This window comes from Bombus bifarius, unplaced genomic scaffold (genome assembly GCF_011952205.1).
Source record: "Bombus bifarius isolate JDL3187 unplaced genomic scaffold, Bbif_JDL3187 scf7180000008166, whole genome shotgun sequence".
NCBI lineage: Eukaryota > Metazoa > Arthropoda > Insecta > Hymenoptera > Apidae > Bombus > Bombus bifarius.
Genome location: NW_022884488.1, coordinates 441,860 through 467,015, shown reverse-complemented (window position 1 = coordinate 467,015; position 25,156 = coordinate 441,860). Strand labels below are relative to the sequence as shown.

General features: G+C 35.3%; 1 protein-coding gene across 11 annotated transcripts in view; it reads left to right on the top strand.

Annotated features, from left to right (window-relative positions):
- The window catches only part of LOC117209248 (phosphatase and actin regulator 4B), a 385,949-nt gene that overhangs the window by 145,283 nt on the left and 215,510 nt on the right, over positions 1-25,156 (top strand). The window lies entirely within an intron of this gene.

The window sequence follows — 25,156 nt, the reverse complement described above, 5'->3', positions numbered from 1 at the left end:
TGTAATGGATTTGGTACTTACTACAGTTATATGCTTAACTTTTATTTATTATGTATCCTTATGTATCCCATGTTATATATAAATAAATATATATACATCCTTCCACATGGTATATATATTATTCAGTAACTAATTTGACTGTCCAATTATTTTTGTCCACGATTGTAATTAGACTAGGGATTTTTACGCATTTATGGGAAATTTGATGCTACAAAAATGCATATAATTTATATAATATGCGAAAACATGTCAAGTATCCAAAATAGAGTGTTTATTATAATACTTGGTAGGTGAAATAAATTTCTATTTAGATTCCGTTTCTTTAGTTATGTTCATAGTAATATAAAAATGCATAAAAATCCGTTAGTTTGATTATAAGTTATACGATTGAAATTCATAATATATAATGAAGATGATGAAAACGAAACATTTAAAGAAGAATATAACTAGTCTCAGGTATCTATGGTATATTTGATTACTTTGACGTAAATAGTCGTCAGAAAACACATCCTAAGTCTTTCGAAGCCTAAGTACTTATGCTTCTCAAAATATCTGAAATTAGTTACTTTGATTTTCAAAATATGTAAATTTTAACATCTGACCGATTTTACGAGCGGATTATATCGTTTCCATTGACTTTACCGACTGGATTAAGGGTCTTATGGTCAAATATATTGAATAGCGGTGTTTGATATTTGGTTTGACGAGAGGTTTGATTGGCTGTAGAAAGTTCGTGATGATTTTATGCCGTAGGTTAGGGTTGGCGATGTTTCTGCGGGATTTTGGGTGTGTTAGGATCGCGGTGGTAGACACTGGGGTTGGTTAGGAGTCGCTTGGGAATTGAAGGGGGAAATTGTTGCTTAAAGGGGTGTGTATGATTCAAAAGGACATAGAAGATTAGGTTTAATTCAACAGGTGATAAACAGACATGTAGGTCAGATATATTATTAGAGAATTTTAGGAATTTTCTATCCAGAAAATGGATTTCATCGTCTTTTTAACGAACAAAATTCTCAGAAATCAAAAAGCTTATATTTATAATTCACTATCCTGGTTCATAATAATAGTGTAAGATTCTACCGTAACAAAACTCTCTTTAATACTACGATGCATTCTAAAAATAAATCTTCTATCATATCAGATCAGAGTTCCAATTTCTGTTAATTAGGTCATTTCTTAGCCGAAATCTTCTGTAATCACCAAATTAAAATTTGATAAAAGCAAATCAATTTCCATTAGAACAATTTTAGCCCGTTTATATTGACATAATTTATCGTTAGCAAAAATAAAACGACTCGTCAAGAGATACAAGGTTTCTTAATAAGAGATTAGCAATCACTGCGACGTATTAACTCGTCTTCTTCACTTATGAGGTGAAATATCTGTGTGAAACGCAAATTGTCGTCTCATCGACGTTTATCTTGAAATTAAAATTTCTTAACGTGTAGGAGAGTTGAAGTGGTTGCAAAAAAGGCCAGGGAAATTATAGCCTCGTCCCCATGGTATCTAATGCGAACACGCACAATGGCGCGAGTACGGCGTTGACCTAATTACCAGGAATCACGTGCTAGAGGCGGCATTAATGGGCTACCAAGTACAATCGTGGTATGTCGTGCTGCATGACGATCGCTTAAATATCTCATGGAATCTCCGTCTCGTCCAACTGAGTCGCGCAATAATAATAACTTTGACAACGTTTAATCATGCCTGTTCAATTAATACTAGATGTCAGACGTGTCCATCCTTCACGAGGATGCAAGATTATTAGGTTGCACAATTCTCTTTGGTGATTAGTGATTACATATATATATTATGGAAACGTATTAAAGACAAACTAGTTTTCAATTTTACTACTTCAAAACATTTTCTTCGTTAAAGTCTGTGGCATTAGTTTGGCTTTAATGATAAAATCAGCAGAAGAGTCGGTGTCGGCACAACCGCAGACATATTTAAAATTTTTAATTAATAGTATTTTAATTAAAAGTATTTGTGCACCATTGTATTTATCATAGCATTTATATACTAATTAATTAAGTTCAAGTAGTATATTAAATTTTGTATTATTTAGTAATACCTTCGTACAACTACAAAAAGTTGATACTGCAAAAGTGAAATGTAGAAACTACTATAAAAAAAATGCTTCATTTGAAAATAAGGATAAGAGAAAGATATACTTTTTATAGCCACTGTATATGAAGACAAAGATGGGAACGAACGTCCATCATTCTGGAAAACTCCAAAAACCGTATTTTACAATCCACCCCACGACAGAATCGAAATCTTTCCACGAACGACATCTGATCCCTTTGCGCCGTATCGAGTTCACAAATCTGCCGGGCTCAAGGAACAATCCCCGATCTTTCACCCCTTTTTCGTGCTCCATATCTGACCATCGGCCAAACAAACCTATCGTGTTTCTGCCGCGGTTTAAAGGGAAACCGTAAAAGCACATTTATCATGCGAACTGGTAACGCAATATCATCCAGACGATTCGATTCTCAAACCCCAATTTTCCAACCTCTTTTCAAGATTTCTTGAGATTTCGTGGCATGTCTCGCGAGTCCTTTTGTCGGTTAGCAACCTGTTGCGATTCGTGAATTTACTTGACGCGTTTCACCGGTATAACTCGACGCCTCCATCTCGCTGTTTGTTTAAAGAAGCGCCTTCAAATATGCTCTGGCTGTGAAATCTAAACGACAAAAGGAGCACGCGATCAATAATATTGACGATTCGTTTTAATCTTTTTGAAACTTCACACGGCCATTGTTATTGACAATACATGTTCGCTCGGTTGCTGTAACAATGACATAATTTAGAAATCATGATTTTAGGGAAAACGAATCTGAATGCTTTGAATTGTATAACTGTGTAAGAACATCACGTTAGAATGCCAAGTTGATATAAGGGGATGTCTAACTTATACAAAAATATTATAATGTTGTTATGCAGTTCGATAAATTTACATTTACTCTTGGAATAACATTCTGAGTTACGATCACTGTTAGCGCGAAATTCACTCCGCGTTCAAGATTTAGTGTAAACAAAATTTCAACAAGAATCACGCTCAGATTTTCAGCGATGAAATCATAAATTTAAAATATTATACATTACTGATGAGGGGAAAAAATATGTGAAAATTATTTTGATTAAATGTATGTAACTTTTATGCGCAGTTACAATTTAATTTCATAATATGCACCGAACCAATAAAAGAGTATTGAACTTTGATCGTACACGATCAATATGATTCTCAATGATATTGACCCGTAACAAGAGTCGAATTTGCATGCAGAATGACAAAATACTGAGCATAATCGCGTTTTTAAGCGCACGGACTACGCGGAACAATTTACTCGCAAGCGCGTTACACGCGAATAATACACTTCCTGCAGCAGCTGCTTCCGGCGAGGAATATTCACTGGCTTTCCGGTGAGTCGTTAATGTCGCGGCCAAGCTGGGAAAGAGAATCTTCTCTTTGAGAACTGTACGCCACTAGCTTCAGATTTCTTTTTTAGTTTTTGTGGTTACTTTGATGAACGCTAGCGTATGAACTAAATCTCGTGTCTAGGGAGTAAGCTTCTCTTTCCAAATACGAAACAAACTACGCTCTTTGGCGGTTTTATGATTAAGCTAACAAAGCTAAAGAATTGTTCCACTTGAACAGCAACTTTCATATATTCATTAGCTTTCTCTGAAACAACAATCAAGCTAAAATTCAAGAAAATCGGCATGAGTGAAAGTTTTCATACCAGTCATCTCCCAAAGTTACAGTGAGATCAAAGTTTAAAAATTCTGCGAACTAAAAAAAGTTATTAGGAGTAAAAAATTGAATGAATCTTTTGAAGCTGCAGTCAAGTCGAAATTTAGAAATTCCCTCACCTTAATAAAAATCTTCCTATTAAACAACATCGTCCAAAATCACAATCAACCCAAATATATAATTCTGTCAAAATAAAACATCCCGTATTAAATCAACCTCTTCTTAAACAACAAACAAAAGCCAGAGCCAAAATGTTCTTCCTAAGTACCAAGGGGAAATTACATCCTGTACCCCGATAGACTGCCAAAATTCGTCGGATCTCGTCACTGCTCCATCGATCCGATGCCATAGAAATATTTCAGGTAGACCCTTGGATCCGCTACCTAGCTAAACACGGAAAAGACGAAGAAACCTCGAGGGTAGAGAGACGGTTAGGTGGAAGAGAAGTGGAGGGTGGGATGAATTAAGCGGCAGTGATGGAAGCTGTAGGATGGAAAAGGGTGCAAACAGAGGATAAAACGTCGTGCAGACTGTGGAGGCTGGGTTAGCGTAGCTCTTTGTCTGTCTCGTGGCAAGAACCATGGGAGGCAACGACGATCGATACGCTTCTCTGCGTACATTACGAACTGAAGAGCCTACCAGCCGTTTCTTCTCTCTCTCTCTCTCTCTCTCTCTTTCTTCTTCCTTTTGGATATCCTTCCTATTTATTTTTATTCTTCGGTTCTTCAGCTCTTTCGTGCATTTCAGGAGACCGTGTAGTCCAAAAGTATCAAAAAATGAGATGAAGACGCGATCTTGTTAGATAACTGCGCCTTTCTAAGTTTCGATGATGAGATCTTACAATTTTGAAGATCGAGTTGTCGTTAGCGGGAAGCAAGGGGTGGTTTTCAGCAGGTCGCGGTTTTGGTAACTTTTATTCCTTGGGAAAGTGAGTTTATGTTTATATCATATATTTTAACATGATTACGGTCATCGTTGATTACGTCAGGTTCAATGCTTATCAATCTCTCAACCATGTAACAATACCAAATCCTATTATTATTTACGTTTTATTTGATTTATCAAGAATCGTATTAATTTAATATAACTTGGCACGTGTGAAGGTTCCAGGAACTATTAAAAATGGAATGGTTCCTTCATTAAAAATATTCCTGCAAGTCAACAAAAACCTATTACGATCTCAATCAACTTCACCATAGAGCTACAGCTCATTCGCAATTACCTTTCATTCTCCTTCTTGCAATTATCTTACTCCACCTTGTTCTCACTACGTTACCTCAATCTTTTAACCGCACGACAACATCAAATTCACGGATAACATAGAAAACCTAGTAACTCACCTTTCTCCGCCAGTCTATCTAACAAATTACCTTAAACTCAACCACCCTCCCCCAAGGTCCCAAACTGAATTCCAACAGCGAGAGCATCACGCGGTGACAAATGAAAAGAAGCACGAGAAGCGTCATAACATCACTTCAAAGGACTGCAAAAGAACTCTCCTGAAGTCGAAAACTGTTCGCGTTACCACCCCTATCCTTGTAGACCTTTCTGGTGATGAATCGTTGGTATAAGGGAGAATTTGGCTATAGAGAGTATCAGGGTCACCATTAACGAGACCCGATGTAGGCATTGTTGTTGGTGGGTCTCCGGGTTAAGGAGATCGTTCGAATCCAGCGGAGGGTGGAGACAGAGGAATGGGGTGACACTTTGCTAACCGCTGAACGTTAAAGGATGGGACGTTTATTGCGTCGTTCGGGATGGCTGTTTGAAGAAGACGTTTGTTATTCCGTGCAATTGAGTGTTTGTGTTATCTGAGGGAAGATCACGAGGGAGATTTCGGTAGTTGGGGGATAGTTATGCAGATTTCGTCGGGGAAATTATGCGAATCTTCTAATTAGGCTATTCAGTCACTGCCTCACCGTATTCCAATTGAAAATCCACGAATTGCTCCATGCAAAATTATGTAAGAATTATTTTCCAGATTTAATTAGAGGTTCGTTGAAGTTTATCGATGTTTAAAAGAACGTTCAGAGGAGTAATATTTTTACGAAAGATTATCCTCGTTTGTTTGCATCTCCCTTCTTTGGCCAAGGTTTTGTCCTTGTTTTCTTTTTAACTAACGTTCTCGGGGGAAATGTGAATGGCAAACTCATTAGAGCGTGGAATTGGAAGACAAATATGGAGAAACTTGTATTGATGTAATTTTCATCGAAGCTCTGTGAATGATACCAGTTTCCCTGATTTTCTGTTGTTTATCGTTCAAATTAATGGTATTTTCTTTTATTTTTGGTTTTGAATATATACTTATTTGTAAATATCATGCACGTACATCGCGTGGATATTAAATTGAAAATTGTATTTAGTACATTTAACAATATTGTGTTATCGTGTAACATTTGTAAATTTTCGTGACGAAAAGAAGAAATGTAAATCAAACGTCAGCTGAGAAACGAACACAAAAGTAGTTAATTGTAATATGAAATTTACTCACCGATTTCTTATATGTGTCTCTTGCTAATCATATCCGAGCAGGTCTGTAAATTACTTGAACATAATCAAATTTGATTAGATGTTTTGTTAATTTAAAAAAAAACAATATTCAGCAAAAATTCTTTGTGTAATATAGGAAATGTTTTATATTACACATTCTCGACGTAACATAAATACAATAATTTATATAAGGTTTTAACAATAAGCTCGTATAAGGTGCTACTAAAGCGTGTCTGACCATACATGTCCCACTTCTACTTATAGTTTGCTCTCGTTCCCCGAGTTTCAGTCTTTAATCCACACATCTATAAATCAGTCATGCAGACTATAATGAATTGAAGTTTTACAATCATAAATTTATCATGTGTCATATTTCATATTTCCATATATTTTCATATTGATCTACACATATATCGCCTTAAGAGGATCTTTAATTTCCTTCTTGATATAACATATAATGACACATTTTGAAGTAGCATGGAGCAATTTTTCATAAAGTGAAATCAAAATACATTATTTGTATAGGTAATAGAAATATCATATGATGAGTAATAAATAATAAAAAAGTAAATATAACACTCTAATAAAGATAAAATAAGTCTGATATAAAGATTTAATTAATACGTTTAGTGCATTAATGAAAATATCTCTATTACAGACAAAATTTACGGCTCATAAATTCATTGTCTTTAAATTAATAATTCCACCTCGTATATTATTCCTTCTATGCTTACAAAATCCAATACTCAAACTACCATTTCTCGGCGTTCAATACAATACACCGCTTCACATAAAAAATGCAATAGCTTTAAATAATTATTTCCTAAATCAAACATTCATTCTCATTCTTTTATAACGCAGTGAGATATTTAAGAACCACCATTCCAATTTGTATTCCTCCTCGTCTCTCGTGAATCCAGCTCTCGTGAATTTAACATTCAAACCATCATTCCTCAGAATTCGATAAAAAAACACTTCAGATATAATCCATCCCCCGAAGCCTCACAATTCAAATGGATCCTTAACAATTCTTAACAATCTTCAAACATCGTTTCAACCACTTCAATTAACCAGAAAATTCAAGATCTCTTCACCACTGCCGCCATTCTTAATCCACGTCAAAACATATTTTTCCGGAACAACGATAAAAACGCTATCCGAAATATGTAACAATGTAACAAAAGAGCATGCGTACCGCGCTCTCGGGCTAGTCGCCGACGTGCATATTTCAGCGCGGCGGCACTCGTTGTTTTCTCTCGCGCGTACGTGCAACGGGGCCTCCTCGCATAGGAGGGTGGAGGAGGAAAGGGTGCATGACGAGAGAGAAGCCGGGTCGATATTGACGCAGGCCTGTAGTGAAACCTTACGGGCATCGTCGTCGTCGTCGTCGACGTCGAACTAGCGGCGAAATTTAAACCGAAGTGGGGGATCCGAGAGGAATTTTCGTTTGATCGGTCGCACGAGCACGATCGAACCCATGACTCTACATACACGTATATCCCGATACTTTGCAGTGAATAATTTTGAATGCGTAACTCAGCCAGATAAAGAGATCTCTTTCGTGCACCACGAATCACTTTGTTACTTATTTTGCAAAAATTATTACTTGTAATGTACACCCTATAGTAAGATCAAAATGTTACTACGAATGGTATTTGACATTTTAAAAAACCTGGAAAATATTGTAGTAAAGTATTGTAAAGTAGAAACGACACTAAATATTTTTAAAAATCTCAAAACTCACAGTTCGTTGCGCAAAAAAAAATCGATGTATCTTTCCATCGATGCATTTTTATGCATTTATGGGAAATATCGAAACTAATATTCAAAAGTATATGAAATATCCGAAGTATAGTAGCTGTAACAATATTTGGTAATTAGAACAAATCTCTAACTAGGTTCTATTGTTATACTCGTGCGCATAAGAATATGAATTTGCATAAATATCCGCGATCTTCTTGTAATCTTCCCAAGAACGACATCAACGCTTAAACTTGTTAGCTGAATCTCTCAATTAAAAACTTGTACGGCTATGAAAGTACAAATTAACAGAGACAAATCCACTTGAAGGGATTCGGGTGGACTTTTCGTCTGGATTTTCATTTCAATGAATAATTTAAATAATTACCTGAAAGAACCGACCCTTCGTAGTGTATCGATGAATTCACCCCTGTTTGATTGAACTCGACTGTACGATCTCTTGAATTTCGCGCGCTTACAAGCGTTGTATTTGTCAATACACTGATGGCGTTTTTTGCTTTTCATTTAGACTTTGTTGTTGCAAGGAGTTGTTCAACCCTCTTTGAGTTGCTTGCAGCTGTCTCAAAAGTAGCGATGATGAACGAGAGTAATTTCACAGAGCTGATATTTTATGTCGCTACGGTAGCGTTGGCTGTTGATGTAGTTTCGAGAAATGACGCGGATTTTTGATACGTGCGAAGGCAGTTCGCTTGATTGTTATGGGAAAGTTGGAAGTTTGGTTTTTGTGGCATTTTACGCCTATGTTCCCTTCTTAGAGGAAATTGAAGTTTTGCGGTGACAGGAAAAATCGGAGAGAAAGTGGAAGTTGATTACACTTTTAATTAGAGAAGATAGTATATAGAGACGATCTGTGATGTCCTACCTTGGAAAAATATTACGTCGCGAAGATTATGAAGTAATTAAAGAGAAAACGAAATAAAAAGTAAATTAGGAAATAAATGAATTTTAAATGGGATGAACAGTAAATTAACGAGTAAATGAATTTTAAGTGAAATAGAATGAAAATTTAAAAGCTAATGGGTATATCCTAAATAAAAAGCTAAGTTAACTATAATTATATTAAATAATAACTATATAAAATAAAACTATATTACATTCATTTCTTATATTATTCTTATATTAGTCGTATATTCTTATTATATCTGTTATTATAGAACATGTGGCACTAGAAATATTAATTTAATAATATAAGAATAATTTGATATAAGTATAATAAAAGTGGGAAAGGTAGACATCCAGAAATTCCCAGTTTATGACTGAAGAAATATAGAACGTTACCTTTTTGATATTCAGTCCGCGAGACCAACAGCTAAATGCAAAAGTTGCCTCAATTCTCCTGCTAGCCACCTGTTTCAATGTTAGCAGGCACGATATCAATTACCGAGCCAGGCACATAAAACTATCTTAAAACTACCAAGCGTAGTGAAATATTTTTCAGTTTAGTTTTCAGCATACGGTGCTCGTTGCAACGACTGAATCGATAGAGCAACGCTGGTTGATAAAATATATATATCGTGTTTGCCAGACGTTCAGAGACGTATATTTCTCCTAGCAAGTCCCGGAGCATATGAATAATTTGATAAATTAATAGTGAGAGGCACTATGTGAGTTCACTTTCTCTGGACAATTGTTAGGCTTACTATTAATATTCCTTCAAGGTCGTTTAATTTTCTACGATTAAGATTTTATTTTATTTTACTATTTTACTTTAAAATATTTTTTTAAGGCGAAGGAGATGCAAAATTTTTTAAATTTTCCATACGAGATTTTTAATATACAAATTCTTATTTTAAAGAATATGAAAAATGTATTATGCAATTTGGTTCATAAGTAGTTAGGTAATTTAACGTACTTGTTATTGGGTTCTAAAATGTGTGTTACTACATAATTATCTTTTACGAGATATTGTTGCTTTTTCCCATTCGTTTATAGCTAGTTTAAACGTAAAACATATTATCTTTTAACTCGTGCAACCTAAATTTAATTTTTAATAGTAGTCGTTTATTACGTTTTATTTTTACAAGAGAAGAAGAATATCTCACACGCATAAAGTGCATATTTACAAAGATTGTCCGAGTTTATGTTCTAGCACACTGTGCACGAAAAATGTTTAGCTCTAGTACCTAATAAAAAACAAAAAGATAATTTGAAAATCTGTAACATTATTGTTTCTCTGTATTTCTCCAATTCATATGATTTATATCGATCAATGTGGCGTCTGAATGATCTAATTATATCGTTTGAAAAATCTTTCCAAAGGATTTATGCCCATAAATATTTCTTCCTTTGTGCCATTATCGCCACATATAATTAACTGAAAAATAGATAACAAAATAACTGCAATTCTAAAGAGACTTCCTTCACAGAAACTAAAACTTACACAACAACACTCATTCAATATCACGAGTTATCAAATCTAAATTAAAGTAATTCTTCCTCTTCTGTATGCCAAACTCCAATATCCAAGGGAAGAACAAACTAATCTATTTACGAAGATAAACAACGTTCGCCTCAAATCCGAGAATTAATGAATGCAACATAGCAACATTTAGAGAGATTACGGGTACACCGTATTATTATCCCTTCCTGTCGCCCTGGCTAGCAAATTTGACCAGATTTTGCGGGGTTTCCCCGTGAACTTGGCTTCCATGAAGTTCCCCACGGCATTTCGTATACACAAGCATTGTACTGGGGATTTTGTGCATTCATTTTAATGGAGAAATTTCGTGGGACGAGACGTTAACGTGGCCAGTGAACGCGCTAGATTGTCATTTCTGATGGTACGCTGGGACATTGTCCTTCTGATCGCTCGTGTCGTACATCTTGTCGAGTACATCAGACGCGAAAACGTTGAATTTCGCCACAGGAAATGGCGCTAGCAGAGGTTTAACTGAAATCTGGTAGATTTTGAATTTTCTGCGTTTGATTTATCCTTAATGCTTTTTACAGATTCTTTAGAATCTGCGACTCAATTTTACGCTTCTTTCAACAATAAAAAAGGTTTGTAATATTTAAGAAAATAATTTAACGTAAAATTCTAGAGTCGAAAATTGTAGTAATGTAGGTCAGCTTAGTGCTATTTTTTATAAAATAGGGTCCTGCGCTTAGTGAGTATTATAAAACATTTATGTTATATCATCTTAATTTTATATTATGTTTCATTGGTTATTTGATAATAGACGTAAGGAAGTTTGTGTTTCAGCATTGGAAAGTAGTAGGCCATTATATCCATTAAGAAAAGAAAATTAATTTACATAAACTCTCACTGTTGCTAATGGGTAAACTTGTTTCATTGAGAAGTCATTAGTTACAGAGAAATGCAATTAAAATCGAGGAAAAATTCCGTTCTACCTTGCTAGTCGTATAGTGAATTATGGTTAATATTATGTAAATCCTCAGCAATTATTCGCATTTTAATATTAAACATTAGATTGTTAGAATTAATTACGAATATTGTAGGAATTTTAAACTTACTGTCAAGAGTTAAAATTCTCTATAAATTCTTTTATATTTTTCTTTAAGAACTGCGATAAATTCTAGTTTCCTCCTCGAGCACCGAGTAACGATTCTACTAAAACAATGGAACAAATTTCAAACCATAAGTAACGCAACAACATCGATTTGTTGTCTCGCGATTCAGGTTACAGAAGCTCTTCACTCTAGAGTGGATATCTCTGGATATCATTGTTCACGGGTCGCGCGATTTTTATCTTGAATTTTCGAGTTAGAACGAAAAAAGGAAATCAGAAAAATTGACGGATAAAATTTCTAGTGCATTCGAACAAAATCTAGGTTATCAGTTCAATCATGGTTTTGATACTATCGAAGATCGATTAATCTGTTATAATGGAAGATCCATTAACGTTTGTCGTATAACTTTGTATGCCCGTGTATCTAAAAAATGACACGACTCGAGCAAGTTTATCAGAAAATGCGAAAAAATGTGAAAAATTACAAAAGAATTATTTATTAAATACATAAAGTTTTAAAAGTAAGTAGTATAAGGTAAGTAGTAAAAATAGTACAAAAGAATTATTTATTAAGTACCGATAAAAAAAAAATGCGGGGCTGGAAAAGCGTTTTTCGACTTTACGTTCATTTGTTTCTAAATTATTCAGGGTAGTGTTTCGACTTACTCCACATCTCTTTGAAAAGAATGTGTAACATGTCTGTTAACTTTATATCATTACACACACGTGAAAATTTGTGGCCAGTATGTTACATGACAAGTAAACATCGCAAGTCCCCTCGTCTCACAGTCCAAACCTGCAAAGCTCAAGTTCTGTTATGACAAAACGTATTCCTACTAACATTAATAACCGATCGAAAAACACACCTGAAAGCGTAAAATTTCTCATGAATGCAAGAAAAGCCGCAACTCATTCATAATTACATACTAGAAATCACCTAACCCGTAATGCAAATCCTTAGTCTTAATTGTCGCTTTCATCTGAAATCCTCAAACCTGATTTTAATCGCTCTTATTTCACGATTTTCTCGACGAAAGTCGAGATCGCCGTTACCGATTACTCGACAAAACTAACAAGCACGTAGCCGGCCTGCGATTGTCGACTTTCCTGGTTGAAATTCGTCGAATTACGACCTGCTGGACCCGAGCCGTGTTACTCGTTGCTGCAGAAAAGCGTTTGTAGGTGACCAAAATGGAATCGATTCCAAGGCTCCAACAGCGCGCGGTTATCCGCCGAAGTTCGGCGTCCCGTGGGAACACTGCGACTCCCATTGGATTTCCACGTTTTATCGCGGGTCTCCGTGTCGGCTACAGTTGGCGATATTTCAGGGAACGCTTATAAAACGTGTTTTTTACGGTGACTAGCAGCTCCATGGAGCACGGGCCACGCCTCACCTTCTCCAAGAAATTTGATAAAATTATCGTGAATCCACGGCGAAGAGCGGTTTTTCATGATTTATGAAGATAATCAGATTTGAAGATAACGAGTGGTCTCGAATGAACGCGACTCGCCCGGCCTCTGAAGTAATATCGCTTGAATAGGGGATTCTCTGGAAATGTCATTCAATGCAGATTTTTAGCGGGCTTTCTGGATAGCTTTCGGAAAATCCCTTTTCTACCTTCAGCAGTTGGCTTATATGAATGGAGATATAATGGACAGACTTCTGTATATTGCTGGAAAACTTGTATGGAATAAGAAGACTGATGTTATTTACCGGAAAATGAAAATCGGGAGAAAGTAATTTTATTGAAGGTGGTAGACAGATTTTGTGGATTAAAATATGTTTTCAAGTAATGTTCAAGTTTCGAAGAATTAGTTACGAAGTTCGATTCGAACGAGTAAATGCGTTTATGAATTTTTAATTTGCACATATTTTGGAACAGGGATAATTAAATCGTAAGAATTATTTAAATGAATTGAGAAGAAGTATCTCTTACGAGATTCATATAATTCGATTAAAATTTGAAATGTCAAACGATATACGTGTCTTCTTATGTGAATAGTTAGCAAAAATTTCTTTCTGTTGGAAAGAAAGTTACCAGAATACGTAGAAAGAAGGAATTAAATCAGAAACAGATATCTACTTTTCTAAAAGTATATTCTATTAACCACTATTAGGTTTGTAACGAATAATTCAAGAATTTTATTTCTCCCATATTTCTATACTATTATAGGTTCTTCTATAATAGTATTACACGCTACTAAACATTCCATTTATAACCGCCATCTGTATAAGAATCCACATTCATCTGTAGGTAAATTTGTCCCTCACGAGCAGACCAAAATTCGATTACAAAGGATTACCTGTATCCCATGATCGACGTCTGAAATCCGTCAAAAATGTTTCACGCAATCTATTCAAGTTACATTTCCCGATTCGTACAAAACGACCAAAAAAATGGAGGAAGGGAGGAAATAGAAAAATCAATAAAAAAAATTTGGGTTCTCGTTAACGAACAAACGCACGGTTCCATGGCGGCGTAACGATCGTTTTACAAACCCGTGGAATGAATTTCATCGGAAGCACGCAATCGTATCTCAGATTCCATTGGTACAATACCCATGACGATAAAAGAGTTCCGTAGAAATGCAATAACCGAATCGGAAAAACGATGTTAATCCGCTGACTGCCACAGTAGTCATCGGTGAACCACGTTACTAAATTCTGTAGAATGATAAATGAAAGTAGAATGAAAGTATGATAAATTTCATGGATTAAAAAATGTCCAACAATGTGAAGAACGTAGATATCATTGTTAGAAGAAGGTGTGCAAATACAATACATATAATATTTCGCAAAAATTAAATATTATCGTGTAGTTTATTTCAATATATCGCGGTTGCCAGGACACACAAAATCTATAAAAACTGCGTGACAGTTAACGTGTTAAATAACAATTGAAGCGAACGGAGCAAGTCCGCGAAATTCGTCGCGCTTACGAGTTCGTCGTTTCTCGAGCCAATCGAGTGTAATTCTCTGGGTTATGGCCGGGCGCACGTGAACCTTTTCAAGGCTCTCCACGGCCGGGAAATTTCACGAAACAGGACATGCCGCCCACCGTTTCGCCATTTCGTCTCTTGCATGAACCAGTGGTTACACCATCATGCGCGATGAATGCGATGTTCTGGTTTATGAAGTCGTTTAAAAGTCTCTTGGAAAGTACAAGCGTTTCGTGGATAGACGTGGTTACACGAAAATTCTTGTACCCCTTTCTGTATCATTCCTAATTTTTGGCTTTTAGCAGTTACAAAGTTATTTAAGCCGATTGTATAATATCCAGTTTGTACAGTGTGTTCCAGAATGAAATTGACAACGTTTGCCAGCGTATTTGGAAAATCATTCTGAATGGAAAATATTTCATAACACCGTATGCTGTCTTCTTTTCCTGTTATCCTTCACAGTAGCTTCGTTAATATTGGTATTCCCGTGCTATTGAAAGACCAAAGCAATTAACTTTGACTTATGAAGTTATTTAACCTATTTTGGACATAAAATGTAATTGTCGGAAATGTTTGATTGATGGTTGGACGAATCGGGTTGCGTGTCGGTTCTTATGCTTCTTTTCCTGGTTTTTCAGTTATAATGACGATGCAGTTATTGCAATATGTATTTTGATAAGCTTGTTTTAACTTTACTAACAGGCTGTATTATAATAAAAGAATAATACAAGGGAAAAGGAACACGCGATGAAATAATACTTAGAAACATAATGATAAAGCTATATACTGTAGCCACAAAGTAACTAACTAAGGAAAAGCTTAACTTGCAACTAAAATGTGCAACACATAATCCATTAATAAATTTCTTTCGAGAAATTTCCTTAAGAGGATCAACAAATTCTTTCTTAAACAAATTATCGTATTATTATCTATCATATTCCATTATTTCTGTTTTGAATACAGCTTCCCTCGAATATTTCGATTCCAATCGAGAACTGGATTCTGCATTTCTGTTTCCTTCGTTATCGCGATCGTAGCAACATCCCATTCGCTACGTTCCTTCATACAACGTATCCCGAGTGCAAATGGAATTAACGTAAGCAAAGTATACCTCTGTAGGCTTTCCACTGAAGTATCAGCATTCCTCTCGACACCGTTCGTGCGAGCCGCACGAGTGTCCGTCGCGAATGAATTAAAAATCTCGGGTCTGGCAGCCATCGCTGGCGTAAATATTTTTCCAGCTACAGCCAGAGAAAGTACTCGTCAGACTACAGATGGGGAACTCTGAATGAAAGATGAGGGGATCGCGTCACTGACATCGTGAACTTAGGTTTTCCTTCTCCTTATTTTTTTATTTATTTATTTATCTGATATCTTGGTTAAATATCTACAGTTCTTCGAAATATTCCTTGCTTTATTTTATTTTTCTTGTTACCAGTTTTTGTGCTCTTAGGTTTTTATTCGTGTAGAAATATGAAGAGTAAATTTATGTAAAAATTCTAAACAGAAACGAGCTGTGTGTATTAATTTAAACATTTTTTTTTTTTTTGAAAAATATTAAAAATAAGAAATAGGGTAAAGCAGAAAAAACATGTAGGATATCATAAGTTTAAAGTATCACATTTTATTTAAAAAATAGTACAATGCAATGCCAATTTTTTAAGCAATTAAAAGGGATAAATATCATTAGTAATAATTTTTAAATTGCATAGAATCATATAGTATAAAACGAGATGAAATCTCGATTTATAAGATGAATAAGAATAATAATTTGAAGTATGTTATAATCAAAACATTTTTAACTTGCGCATATTTTAATTTAGTAATGCTAATGTTGTTTTCCTCTGAAATTGTCTTTACCATCCTTATTTTTTATAATGATATTTATCATCCATATTTTATTCTTATTTTCGACGCAGCATTCCTCGCGATATCGCCTTTAATTATTAGCGTTCGGCTAATTGTTTTCGCGGGCCTCTTAACAATTCACTGAGAAAGAAATTTAGCTGTAATTCTATAAAAATTTTTAGCTGTTGGAAACCTTCTCACACTTAACTGAAGTAACGAACATTGATTACACATTCACTGAGAACAATATATTTATCTTAGCTTGTTCGACAATTTTAATTGGCAACTGCATCGTTGCAAATTACACTGTTGTTCCGTTTTATTCAATTAAGAAACGAAAATCTTGATCAGGAATCCCCCAGCGATAGAAAAGTAAAAAAAATGATTTATTGTCAACTTCAAATCCAATAGCTAGTAACATTATAGTATAAAATAAAAATTACTATGAATACTCCTGGTGAATATCAGTTATACATATGTATGTACAAACCTTCTTCAAATTCACTTGAGATGATAAAAAATGTTTAAACGAAGCTCCACAACTGCTTCTTTCACTCGCGAGTGCTAAAATTTCATGGACGTGTATCATTTTCTCTCCTAATCTCCCTTAAAACTGGCTGTTCTGTGGTTTGGACGCTCATCCATCATGCAAAAGAAGCTCCAAAACCACGGCCTTAAACTCCAACAGTCCCTTGTCATACTGTCTATCAGTGTCACAAACCTCCCCTTAACCTAAGCACTAAATATAATTATAAATTTTCTTCTGAGCTTCTCCAATCTTTTTCTACACTGAAATCTCTAAACCATATATGTCACGCGCAACAAATTAAATTAAATTTATAATAAACGGCATATATGGTATAATGAATGAAACTTGAGACAAGAACTTTAAGATAACGAAATAAAGGTAAAATGGTACGTGAGAATTAGGCCAACGTAGTTTCGATCCTCGTAACTGATTAAATATTCCACTTCGCTTAAAACTATAGCAACCACAACCCTTAATGCCAATTAACACAAAGAAGCAAGCACTCGCGAACCATCACGAGTCAGGATACGCCTCGACACATAATCGATCTGATTAGTTTCAAAAAGACCATCCCAAAGAGACGAAACTCGACGCTTCGTGCTCTTCGAACTTTCAACGACGAAGCTCAGTCCAAGAGCGACGTCTGACCGCAAGGGTTCAGCATCGAGACACGGATGACGACCTTCCAGACCAAAGTTCGTCACCACGAAAGCGGTCAATAAAATTCCATTTTTGTGTAGATTGTGTGTGCTAGACACTAGCTGTACCAAATTCCAGACTTTGATAGTAGAATTCTAAAGACCGGGGCTATCGTCTATTCCATTAGTTGGGTTAGCATAGATAAATATGAGTGGAAAAATCGTGTGTGAAATATTTTAATTTAAGCATTTTCAGAACCAATACCTTAATGCTTTCGCATAAAGAATAAGATACACATCGACTACTATGTAAACTATAGTATCCTTTAAATTAAAGTTAGTTGCAGCTTTGAAATTGTGTAAAATGATCTCGAGAAAATCTTTTTTCTACAATTAAACGTATCTCTTAAAATATTGCGATTTTGTCCTGTGAGAATTTTTTTCGTACCGGAATAAAGGAAGCAGACATTCGAGTGATCCTGTTTGCCTAATTCACTCTGTAGAATTTCAAAATACATTTCTTGTATTTTGGAGCATTGTAGATATAAAACGGCTTGCAAACTTTCATTTTGATTAATAGTAACAAATAATATAGTGCACTATATTATATGGAATATTATCTTATTTTGATACAAGGACATGCTCGATACTGTATGCTGCGAAAAGTGTTTTCTCGTCACATACAATAAAATCATCGACACGAAATAGTGAAAAAATGGCATCTGTCGCGTGTCCTCGCTTCCTCGAGTTCAAGATGCCTTATTTGGAAAGTTCGTCGGCTGAAAGATCGTCCATGGAAGTTTCCCGAAAGTCTGTTTTCCCCACTTTCTTTCCCTCGGCTCTTTGCTTTCACAAAAGGAACATCAGGCACGAGTTTCAAAGTTGCACACTTTTAAAGAGGAAAGACGCGAGGTTCTCGATGCACAGTATTTGAGGAAAAACGAAAGATGAATGAAAGGAGGGATTGAAATAGATAGGATTGGTCTTTTTGTTGTTTTTGATCATTCCTGTTTGATCAGGATAGTAGTTGGTTAATTCTGAACTTGCTTTTCCGTTTTTGCTTTTAGAGAGGAAGAAAATGAGGAGAATTGAATGAGAAATTGGTTTCCGTTGGATTACAGGAGGGAGAGCTCCGCTCCGCTTTTTCAACATCAGATGTTTGGAAGGGAATTAGATTTTGGGAAAGGAATCTCGGAAAAGGAAGATACTGATTGAAAGTTATTATCTATAGGGTGTTTAGTTTAAGTAGGAACGATACAATATCTCACAAACGAAAATTTTTTGATTTAAAGATCAAAATCATATGGTGCAAATTTTTTTTTTTATCCGTAGTGGGGAAGATTTTCAGGTAAACTTCATCTCTTTAAATAGAACCATATATTTACATTATCGACCCATCTTGACACTTTCTATAAAAAGTATTGGCCTATTTAAGACGCAAAATTATTAATTCGCTAGATATTTTAACTTCAATTTGTCAAATTTAACGTATGAAAGACAGAAAGACGCGACGCGCTATTCTTGTGTTTACATTATCTTTATCTTTCATACATTATATATCAAGCCTAATAGATTAAAGTTAAATTACCTGCTAATTTAATCTCTTAGAATTATGAATTCATGAAACGCACTAATCTAAAAACTGTCTAAATAAGAAATTCATCGAAAAGAAAAAAGAAGACACTTGTAACTAGACTCCATACTGCGGTTATTCGACTACAATTACACGTCTTTTTAAATAGTATCAAGGGAATGAAATCTGAATAGAGATTTGTTTCACGTGCTAAATATCGTAAGGGGTATTTTACTTCGGATATTTTATACACTTTTCTATACTATGTGCACTCTTAAATTTTGTATAAATGTATAAACCCCCGCAGCATACTTATGAAATTGCATTAAATAACGGGGATTCTGGTTTCTGAAACAGCAGCATCAGTCGCGTTTCCAGATTCACCGTCACGCTGCAACGAAGTTGCATCGTTTCGGCCATTTACGTAGCTTATCGTGGGAAACTGGAATATTTGTCTCTAATTTAAAGACGACCTGAATTTCTCTGCCCAGCAACCGTGTGGGTTTGCATTTACGACACTACAAATATCCGTAGGATGCATGACCTACCATGAGGTTGCTACCCAGAAAACGCGCGTAACACTATCGCGACGAATGGGAATATTTTCGTGGATATTTCGAAATTAGCGGCTCTAATGACTCGAAAGTTCAAAGGCTAAAATTAAATTAACATCTAAACTTAATTGGTACATATTGGCATTAACAATCGAAAAGTTGAATTATACATATTCTATCGAAAATGACGTAATAATAGTTATGAAAATGTGTAGATAATAGATAATCTACATAATACAATGTAAACATTTTAGTTTATGTTTTTCTAAGTTGTAAAAATTAGATTCCTAATTGAATATATTCGTATGCGTGTGTTCTTTTAATAAATCAGCAACCGAGTCTGACGTGTTTTTCACAAGTTTTAGTAGGACACGCAGCATTTAATGGATAAATTTAATTAAATTTGTTCCATCAGTAACAAAATTTATTTTTACTACGAAAAGAAATAGCGCCAATGTCCTCTTTAAGCGGTTACCATCGAGTGCCGCGCTCGAGGTATTCAGAGAATGAAGCTTCTTCTTTCGGAACTTCTTTTTAATATTAAAATCGCAACCTTTGAATTAAAGTTATTCTTTGTAGGAATCAGATATTATCATTCCATAAATTTTATTAAAATAATTATAATAGTTGTAATTAGAATATAATAGAATATGATAGGAGATACAATAATTCCACTAAAATGTGACGTAAATAATCGTAAATTCTAATGAAAATATTGCTGAATAATATTCATGATATTAGCATTTCTCTGCTTTTCTAATTCATAGGAACGTTTCTTCCGGGCGGTTCATATATTGCTTTCTCGTTTACATTCCTTTCAAAGAGAACGAATTTCTAGTGAGCATCTTGACAAACAAATATTCCTTCTGCAGTTGTTTCGCACAGTCATGGTTATTTCGACCTCTTAACGTAATTTTCTCTCGACTTTCCCATATTTCACAACCGGCATGCAACGTGTAATTGCAAACCCGGCGGGCGTTCAACTTTCCCCAGGGTCCAATAAGATCGATAATCCTTAAGCGATTACGCTCGAGTTTCGAGCCAAGTCCGGACAAATCAACCCCGACGTTCTTTCTTCCCCTTTTCCTTTTTAATCGCGTCTACATCGGCGTCGACGATAATTCCTCGCTCGTTCATCGACAAATTGGAAATCGATATCCGCACCTTCGCCACGGAAAAACCGCGAACGTGTGTTGCCAAACTGACTTCCGGAGGGAAAAAGGTGGAAATGTGATCCTTCGATGTTGTATGCAGTTGATGTATAAGTATAGGGCATGTTGAAGTTTGTTGGTATCAATTACTTACTGGGAATATGAATCGATGAAGTGGAATTATGTAACGTTATGGACGAATTGTATTTGTTTAAACATTCTAATTGATATTGATTATATTACCGGAAACAATGGGTTGATAAAGTAAAATTGTATAAGATTGTAGGAAAAATTGGTTGTACTTGGTATAGCTATGTTTAAGGAATTACATTTATTTATGTATTCAATGGATAGTTTATTACAAGAATGTTATTAAACACATGAAATTTGATATTTGACCATCGTATTTATTTCTGTATGTTTTATTGAAAATTTCCTCCACTCATACGTCTACGTTGCAATTAGTTGTCTGACTATGTATAGTACTATCTACTGATTTTTCTATTTATCGTATTCCGATGCATCACCTTACTAAAAGTAATTCCTTTGTTTCCGTTGCGATTGTAAATCTTTTGGTCTCCATTTCTTGTATCGCATAATGGTTCACCAAATTCTTCATTGTTATGAATCAAAAATAATCAAATTATTTACTTCATTTCGATCGATTATATCACGGAAACTAATTCTTTTGGTTAGATTAATAAATTTCTACATTGACAGTGTTGCATAGTAATTTACTAAACATTCTGCAACTTTTTCAATCGCTGAAATCCAAAAACCTTTTCCAACTACTGTTTCAAAAGAAATACCGCGAACTAAATCTTCAAACTAAAACTACACCACGGCATATTGCCTCCCTGTTCATTCTAAACAGAATAAAACTCGATAGAATGGTAGAAACCAATGAAATCTATCGATAGAATGGTAGAAACCGATAAAATCTATCGATAGAATGATAGAAATGATAGAAGTGAATGCGTGTGACCCAAATCGTTGTTATTTCTCAGCAGGAGGCATCGATAAATGCTATCGATGGGGTGTGTAAGAGTGCCAGGATGCGTCGTGTGGTATTATCTTTTAATACGGCAAGCCTAAGGGCGGTTTCGCACGGAGCGTAACATTCTATGCCACGGGCGATGCACGTAACGTGCATTTCACGAGATGCGTATTGTTGTGCGGAGAACAGTATAGTACCAGGTTTCGCGTGTATAAAGGATGCCTGGGTTCGATTATGCTGGAAAACAGCTGCATGGAATTCAGCTGTGTTGGTTGGTAGCAGAGAATGTGCATTGTTTTTCTTCGTGATTTGAATAACGACAGAATGTTTCTCAATGGTGGTAGAAAGTTTTAAATTTTAATAGACAAATTTGTATAGCTGGAAATATTAAGATATATTATTACACATACTTATAAAGGTCCCAGAATTCTTAAAAAAATTCTCTATAAATACCGGTATCGCTAAAGATCTTCGTGCATCCTATAAAAAGGCTATTTCGTTTAATATAAAATTCTACAAAGTTCTATTGCAAAGTTTGTTGTGCATAAAATTTAAATTCAGAATAAATTGTTAAATTTTGAATTCAAGATGCGAGATATTCGGTTCACTGTTTCATAATTTTACATTATTTTCAAACATAAAGAGAATCTTCGAAAAAGAGTTAGATGTTTAATTAAAAGAAAGATATCACGTAAAAAATTATAAAATACATATATATACATATCGGCTTTAAAACACAATTTAGACTAAGAAATATAAAATTTATCATCAATAAAGAAACCTGTTATCCATTTCAGTGTAACAAAATCCAAAATCTTCTTATCAATCATATCTCATCTCAATTCCCCACTTGTCACTAATCAATCATCACGTCTCTTACCGTTAAATGCCCGAAAAAAACCAACACCGTATTCTTCCAAATCCCCGATACGTGGCATCCAATCATCGGCGAAATGAAAACCAACGGAGGGCAAACAGATTCCCGTTTCCCAAACCGTGAAACGAGCCCAATCACTCCGTTTCCAAAACTATTATCCGCTGCTAACTGCACGCGTCGTGCGGAACAACTAGAAACGCGACGTTCGTTAATTGTTTCGCCGGTAAATACCGAAACGAATTTTAATTGCTGTCCGTCCGAGAGTTTCCCGCCCGTTGGCCTGTTGCAATTCAGACGAGGGTTGATCGTTAAAAAAGCCACCGTAAGCTGTATAACTGTCGCGGTTGTGTCGCGTGCGCGACAATTGAAACGCCCTGTTCGAACGGAATTATTTTCAAGCGGCTAGCCTTGGCGTCACGGAACGTGCGATCGCTGGATGCACGGTTTCTCGCGTCAAATGAGAACAGCGGCCAGAACAAAGCCATTAATTCACTGTGCTTTTATAATCACGTGCCTGGACCAAGATTTTATATTTCAAACGTTTCTGTAGGGCAAAACTATTGTTGAACGTTTGAGACAGCGTTTAATGAGTTTGTTTGTTGTACTTGACATTATAATTTTTAAATGTTAGTGTGGGCAATTATTTGTTTACGTAGACATTGATTTACTTGTTACATTAAATTTATTTATGTTATATTATTTATTAAATTTATTGATGTTATTAATGTTTGTTATTTAAAGATTTATTACATTGGATTATAGCAATTGCACAGAGCATCTATATTATTAACTGTTATATTACCGTCGTTGTAATCTAATGATAAATTTATTCATTTAGTATGGTACGTTATAGTCTGGTGGAGAATATAAATATGTGGTCAGTAATTATTCACTTGGCATTAAATCGCTGTTATTCTTCTTTCTGTTTTGTATTTTACGATTACATAAAATATTTTATATCTGTAACCCAATACTTTTACATGAATACAGGAAATAAATGTTGACTTCGAATTTTGTGATAATTCTATATTGAAATTCTAAACTTTCTAGATAAAATTTCCTTTTTTCTATTGTAAATCTCCATGACATGCAACAAGAAAGAAATGATAAAAATGTCTAACTCGTGGTCCAAAGAGAGTAATCGAAAATCGTTACGAATAATACTGATTAAAGTATTATTTCATCCTACTACGTCGTATGTCTTCAGTACATTGCACATCACGGTGTCATAAATTTCGTTTTGTACTTGATCATCAGTAGCGAAGGTTCGTTATAGAAATAAAATATCATGGTTTGATGCCTGATATAAAACTCCTGATTTATTAGCATTGAAAATTTATTGTTTCCATGAAAAAAGAATTTTAAATTATTTCGGTTACTGTAATCGTTAAAATAAATGGTTTATTACACAGACAACCCTTTTAGAAAACTTTAAAGATATTCATCTATACAATAAATAGAATCAAATGGTTCCCAATTCTGGAACAGAGGTAAAATACAAACTCTGCTCTTCATTATAGAACCTCGATAGTATAAACTCCAAAAATAAACATCATTACCCCTCTTGCTCGTGCAAGTATATCTTTATATAAATTATTTATAAAATAATCCAAATTGAAACTATCTATAAATGTAAAAATGATATGCACCGCAAGAAACTACAGCTTTCACGCCCCGTATAACGAGTTCAAGAAAATTTCCCACCGATCATTCCGATAATCACGAGAGATACGTTTCACTCAGCGGAATTAATTCCTCGGACACGTTCGACATCTCCGCGAGGCTTTCCTTCCGATCGTCCGTACGGTAGCTTTGTCGTTGTTAATTGCAGCTTTCCTAATTGAGAGTTTAATGGCGCTGCAAGAGCGCGAGGTCGACCCTCTGGAATTCTTTGATCTCGCCCCCGTCTTCCACCCCCGCACGCCCTTCATCGTAGTCCCTAGACGGCCCTCTGTCTTGGTGATCTCGCACAACGGCTCTTAGCATGCGACGAAAGTGTTTCACGGAAAGCTCTCGCCATTGATAACCCGTTCTCCCTTTTATTTCGCGACGCGAGCGAGATGTTTCCCTGTTTTATGAGTCGTTTCCAGTGGAAGGGCGGCGTTTTGTACGACTGCACGCATGTTGTATTGATTTTTTTACGCTGAATCGTTCGAGATCGCACGGGAGTACGTTTCTTGGGAACAGTACGTACGGCATTGGAGAGAATTTGCGGGGAGATAAAGTTGAATTTTGTTGTTGGTAGGTTTAAGTATGTGGAGAGGTTGGTTGGAGTAGAAGGTGGAGAGTGTTGGGTGGATGAAAGCGAGGTGCGGAGAAGTTTTAGGCGGAATTTCAGTTTCATCGCGGTGAATTGTGTGATTGAAGGAAATATTGATTCTTTTCGAAAAAATTGTAAAAATCTCGGAACAAATTTGCAACTATACATTTTTGTAGAATTACAATATTATTGAACAATATTGCCTTTTTTACTTTTACGAAAATCTAATCTTCGCACTGAAATTCTTGATATAGCTTCTTCAGGTTTTTGAAACATTGTTTATATATAGTTTCATGTCGCGAGGAAAA